Source organism: Haliaeetus albicilla, chromosome 11 (genome assembly GCF_947461875.1).
Source record: "Haliaeetus albicilla chromosome 11, bHalAlb1.1, whole genome shotgun sequence".
In the NCBI taxonomy this organism is placed as follows: Eukaryota; Metazoa; Chordata; class Aves; order Accipitriformes; family Accipitridae; genus Haliaeetus; species Haliaeetus albicilla.
In genome coordinates this window covers 35,309,828-35,316,478 of record NC_091493.1, presented here as the reverse complement: position 1 = coordinate 35,316,478, position 6,651 = coordinate 35,309,828, and positions in this window count along the sequence as shown.

The following is a 6,651-nucleotide window of genomic DNA, read 5'->3' as shown; positions in this document are numbered from 1 at the left end:
GTCAAGGCATAGCAACACCACAGAACTGCAAATACTTGCTAGCTAACCAGAAATTGCAACATTCATCCTACTTAACCAACTTCGCTCGCTGCTTTTCTTCCAGCTGGGTTCTGAGTGTTCAGAATGATGGTCTTAGTTCATGTCCTATGCTCAGGTTTTGTGAGGTTATTTAACTTAATCCTGCCTCATTATAAATAATGTGCAAATTGAACTTAAGCATCCAGATCCACCTGAGAAATGGTAGGCTTTTCAAATTTCAGGCCAACAGATTCTAGCACATCCTTAAGGCTGTAGATACTTCGTCAGAAAGTTTGGGCCATAGCCTCCCAATTTATTGTTTTAATTAAGAAAAAATGCCTCCTTCACAAGACTTTTGTTTTTGTGCTGCTTACCGATGTTTTTTTTCTAGGCATCTGTTGTCCAAACATACTTTAAAACTTGAGGGACATTTTTTCAATGTTTTCCAAAAAGGCAATGAATAAGCAATGTAAAGAAAAAGGTTCACACAGACAACAGGAAAAAAGCCTGGCATTCTATTTTTCCCCACTCAGCCATGCTTACTTCTTTACAGAAGCAATAGCTCTGAATGTGCCATAAAAATCCCAACCCCTAAAAATGAGAAACAAACATGAGCAAGTCCCCAGATAACTTTCCTGCTCAACTAAAAGGGTTTGAAATGAGGTGTCTGAGACCAACTGGTGCATTATGCATGCAATTGTTCTGCTTGACTGATTTGATTTGCCTCAAGCCTCGATGTTAATTATAGTGAAAAAGATAAATACAGACTCTATATAAATTTGCTAACTATCTTAAAAATAGATGCTACTGCCCTACTCTTAATCAATCACAGCATCCACAGGCAAATGCAATTTAAAGCTAACAAGAACAGCTGTGGTCACAGGTTTGATTCTCAGTTGGAGTATGTCATTTTAAGTAGCCATGTATGCTTCAGTTTTGTTCAATGTATTTGGAGTCAGCTTATGGAAGATAAAATAAAAAAATATGTCCTGCCACAGCAGTATAATGCCTATGGGAAAAAGATTCAGGAAGGACTGGGAATCAGCATCACTGGGTTATACTACTGATACTGCAAATAATTTACCATTCCACTTGTAAACTCGAATCATAGGCATATGACCTGGCCCTGTGGAGCATTTTATGACTGGAGAGCACTTTGGAATCATATAATTAAAATACTAGATAAGTACACATAAAAGCATGCAAAGTTCCCTGAGATGGAAATTAGGTGAAAAATAATCCCCAACCATTGTGATAATAGGATGAATTTATGTGGACAGTACTCCATTATGCAAAGCCCAATTTTTGCTCTATGCTTTACATGTCGTCTTCTTACAGTCCAATTTGTTCAAGAGAAGGTTGCATCAGCTATCATATCAAAAAGGTTGGAGCAACCCTTAGAGTCAGATGGTTGTGACTTCTTGGCAGATTTTGTTGCTGACATAAGTCACTTTAAAATAGGATATGCAGTCACTCCGTCTCAGGGAAAAAGTGGCTTATATGAATTCTGGCCTGGCCTGGCTTATGAGAAATAGCACCCTTGACAAAAGAAAGATTTACTGAATAATTGATTGTGATTTTAATGTCTTGCTCTTTTAAAACGAGTCTTTCAGAAATCAAAGTGTAGATATACCAATGTTGGTCAGAAGGGACCTCTGAAGACCATTAGTCCAACCTTCCACTTGAAGCAGCACTTTATTAAAAAGCAGAGCTGAAATATTATATTTTGCCAGTCCTCAGAAGCCTCACAGTACAGCTCCCCAGTGCCTTGTAAGGAAAAATCACTCTGAAACAAAGTAGTGGAACTACTTAACGCCTGCTCTTATTTTGTAGTGAAGACTTTCAGAGACGTCTTGCTAGCCTATACTCACAAGAACACCACCTATATTGCACTGAAAATTATGCTTATGTACCATAAGACTGATAGAAACATACCTGCTCTGGCACAGAAGTGCCTACCTCAGTGACTGTCCCTGTTTCTTGCGCTGGTCTCTGATGGGATTTTTTCATATCGTGTTCATATATTCATGTAAAATTGCTAAGTTAGAACAAGAACCTGTATTTCTTAGTGCCACAGCGGACATGAATAAAATCAAGGAAATTAAGGAGTTTCGTTTCTTTCATAGAATTGTTTCTATATTGACAGTAGGTATTGTTAAAAAAACCAAACCCCAAACCAAACAAACGTCAAACCTGGAACTGCTGGTGGTTTTCTGCAAGGTGAGCTACGAGCTGCTGTGGCACAAATCGGTTGTGTCACCTCTCCGCTCATCGTTCCACGCTCAACCCTCTGTGCTTAATTAAAAGTATACCGTAAAGTGGCTGCTCTAGAAAGAGGAGCCGAGCCCGTAAGTGCCCCCCGCCCCCTGATTCCAAAGGCAGGGATCCGGGAGGCAGCGCCGGGTTTTGCCCGAGCGGCTGCAGGAGGGAGGCGGCGGTGGCGGCACCATCCGCGGGGCTCCGTTGCCCTCTGCTGGTGGCTGGGGACCGTTCTCCTCCCGGGTTCGACGTCAAGTTGTTGTTGACGTCATACACGGAGCTAAGAAGCGCATACAACGAGGACAGGCGGCTGGAATGAACAATTGGGCCGTATTTTCTACTTGCAGTAATGCAACTGTATCAGGTGGCCCTGAGCAAGATAATGTAAATGCTGGTTTTAGTAATAATGCTGTAATGGCCCGTTTTCTTTACTTAACTGTTGGCTGCATGATGAATGCTAAATTACCGTTTATTGACATTGTTAGTTTCTTCCACTGATTGGATTTTGCCTTTATCAGAGCACCATGTAACAAATAAAGTTCGTTAGAAACATATTTCTTGGCTCAAGCCCAAGTAACTTCAGTTTTTTAGATTTTGAATTTGAAAGATTCTCAGAGCTTGGTTTTGCCAAGACATGCCTTCTGCACATGACCTGCTTGAATCACACCTGAAATGTCCATATGAACTAATACGCAAATTGGTCTTTTCTTCCTCCATCATTTACATCAATGTACTCAGATTCTGTTCCAACTTCTGGCAACAAAGGACGTTTCAGCTGTGCAATCCTTGAGACAGAAAATCCACCAGGGAGAACAGGGAAAATTGTAAGCACAAAAGGATGTCTGACTTTTCTGCTCCTGTGTGAGAGTAGTGTTACAGGAAAGGATGCATCAGGAGTGGCTTACACGGATGGATCAGGCTCTGTCAACAACTACTGGAGACTCATGCAGAGTTCCCAGCAGAAAAATTGTGGACAAAAAACCAAAAATATCACCATGTGACACTGGGAGAATTTTATCTCCTAATTGAAAGAGCTTGAATGGTACAAAATCTGAATCAATCAATTATAAAAATAAAAGCTTTAAGCCTCCCTGTAAAAATCTGAGAACACATGTTTTAGTTGAATGGAATCAAGACAATCTAGAGTAATTTGCTTGGAGTGGTGATCACAAGGAACAAGTCATTCTCTAAGCAACCAGAACCAACATCATGAAGGTTTCTTCTTCCATCACCCTTCTCTGCATGCTGCTTAGATACAGATCTTCTGCTAAACTGGTGTCAGTGAGTCTTCCCAAGCAGCATGTCCTGAAGCTAACAAACAACAAGCATATAAGGGGCAGTTTGTACCTCTCGGCTATTGCCCCAGTTAAGCCATGTGTCTGAAAAACACCTCTGTAAGTTATGCACTAGTGCCTTTTTCAAGAACTGACAAAAACAAGAAAGCATGACTTACAGTAAAGAAATAATGTACTGGTTTATCAGAAGAAAGCTCAATACACATTCACAAATAAAGATGTAGCTAAATTCCACATTCATTATTCAATAAAAGCACAAATTCAAGTGAATGAGTAAAAGCTGGAAACCTTTTCTGCATGAGTATTTATATAGGGCCTGATTTTGTAAAGGGCTGATTCGTTCCCTCCTATTGAAAAGCCAAGCCTACCATATAAAAGCTAACCTGTCAAATAATCTCAAAAGTAGGTGTCGCTGAGAATAAGGTATTTAAAACTACACCTTTTCTCAGTGTTTTTTCCACTTTAATTTACTATCCTTTCCCTCAGTTAGGTTGTGTTCAGTTTCAAGCCTGCAGGAAATTAAGGACTGCTGTTAGTGTTCAGCCTAGAAGAGCTGCTAGAAACAGTCAAGGATTGTTCTGCCTGAGTCTGCAGGCTTATTCTTTTGAGGCAGGTAGGGATTGATGGATTAGGACTGTTAGTAGAGTTAAACTTTGGAATGAGGATTAGAGATGTGGTTATGGAACAAAGAGGTGCAGAAATGAGCCGATGGCTTTCTTTTTTGTTTATAAGGTGTGAACCAAACTCTAATCCCTCTGCTAGGGAATTACTGTCTTTGTGTAGATGCCCAACTGGAAATGGTTATTGGTTTTATGTGAAGCTTGAGCATGTCATGTGGAAGTAGGGTTCTACACAACTTAGTTTGGAAGCCAAATCTGAAAGTATCTCAGCTTTTAAAATGCTGGATATGTCAATAATGTTTGTTATAACTAAAACTGTAGGAACCCAAGGCCTCCAATACTCTGCAAATCTGCATTAACCTGACACCTTTTATAAGCATTAAAAAAATAAATCACAGGAATGCAGGCATCTACTAGAGCCTGCCACCACAGCATGTAAGCTTCCTGCCAACATGTTTACTCACTGCTGTAATGAACACTTGCAAGATTAGAAAGTTTGTTTAACTAGTACTGGAAACCATTTTCCATCACAGTCCTTTCAGCTGCTTTACAAATACTGCAGGAGGAAATTCTGCCTTTGGGCTCATACGCTTGGAACGTGTAATGGTGGTGCAGTAAGACTTAGCAGTGCCGAGCTGTAACCCCGGGGAGCTCCTCATGTGAGTGCGCTGTAGGTCACTATGAGAGTAACATACAGGAACATTAAGTGACATGAGCAACACCAAGGGAAGTAAGACTCACAGCCTGTCCTGGTTCTCTTGTCAAGCAACGTCATGTAATGTGCTTCAGATTATGTTTGCTTGTGCTATGGCACAACTACATTATAGTTGCAAGCACCAAAACAGGAATGTGTGGACATAAGTGAGTTGGTATGGTCACACTGTAAATCAGAGGCATAGGAGGAACTAGAACTTAGTGATGCAGAGAGCCAGTTTCTCAGCTCTATCAAATAAGTATCCTGTAATTTCATAGCCATATATTGTTTTTTAGTGTAGTCAAGCATAAAGTATTTAAGGCAGGGATTGCCTATGCATGTAATTGTATGTTATGTAACAAGAGTCATATGTCTAATTGTTACTGTAAAAAAAAGTATAATAATAACAATTGCTATGATTTCTGCCTTGCCTAATAGTGCATATTTTCCTTGAAGTAATCAGGGACTTGTTGCTAGGTAGTTAATATTTAAGGTACCTTAAATATTTTAATGTGTCTATGCCTGCTGTTTCTAGGCAGCAATATTTGTTTATGATATTGTTATACAACCCTTTCTACCTTATATCCTTTATTTAGTGTAATCTAATATATCCATACAGTTAAATTTCAGTCCTGATGATACTTTTTTTTTCACAGAGAAGCATATTGAAGTAACTAGTGTTAAGAATGATAAAATATCTCTGATGTAGAAGATTTATTCATCAGGATGCACTGCTAGCATTTTTTTTTCTTTATTTGTACAATCTTCAAAACTGAATAAAATACTTAAATGAGGCCATTTAAAAGTTGGTAGTGTTTCTGTGCACTTTCAGCACCTATTGCAGATGCTTACATGTTTCAAAAGTACAAAATTCCAAAGTTTTAAAGTAAATCATGTGATTTGAGTATTTTGGGTGGAGAGCAGCCTAATTTGGATTGAATTACAGTTACCTTTATCTTTGTCCTCATGCTTCCAGGCATGTTCCGTCTTAAGAGTTGGCTTTACACCTGGTATGCAGGCATGCAGAAATTTTTATAAACATTTGAATTTAATGGCTGAGGATCAAGATCACCTTTAATTGGAGAGCTAAATTAAGTTAAACACCCAACTTTTGACCAAGCTCTCTAAATTCTTAAGAGAAATCTGCACATGCAAATCTGCTCTATCTCACTCTTTCCTAAGAGGTAATAGGCCAAGAGAAAGAAAGAAAGGTTTCATGGTAGCTGGAAAGACGGTTGAGGAGAGCAGGAATGGAGATGAGACGAGCTCATCAGAAATGATGACACTGAGGGAAGGTCCTGGGGCAAACACCTACTAAAATGCTTAACTAGGGATATGTGTTATCATTTCATCAATCCTTTGGAAGTAAAAAAATCTCCATATTTTTGGCCACTGGGCAACACTGCTTTAGGTTTTCCTTGGTTTAATCTCAATTTTATTTAAATAAAATAGAAAAACTCGCACTGGGTTAAATGTTATGGCTCTTATTAACAGATTTTACACGCTGAGCAGTGCACTTGGAGAGGCAAGAGAGACTATTGATGCCTCATATTCTTTGCCACAGATCTATATGGGCTGCAGAAAACATACATTATCTGCCTGCTAACCCTGTGGGAAATGCACAGGAGAATTATTCCAGATATTGCTCATTTCTGCAAATGGAAGGAGCTGAGCTTTCCTGACAAGACAGAAATGGATGGGAACTCAAATGTCACCAAATGATGAAAAGCAATAAATCAGGGCTTCAAATAATCCATGTAGATGA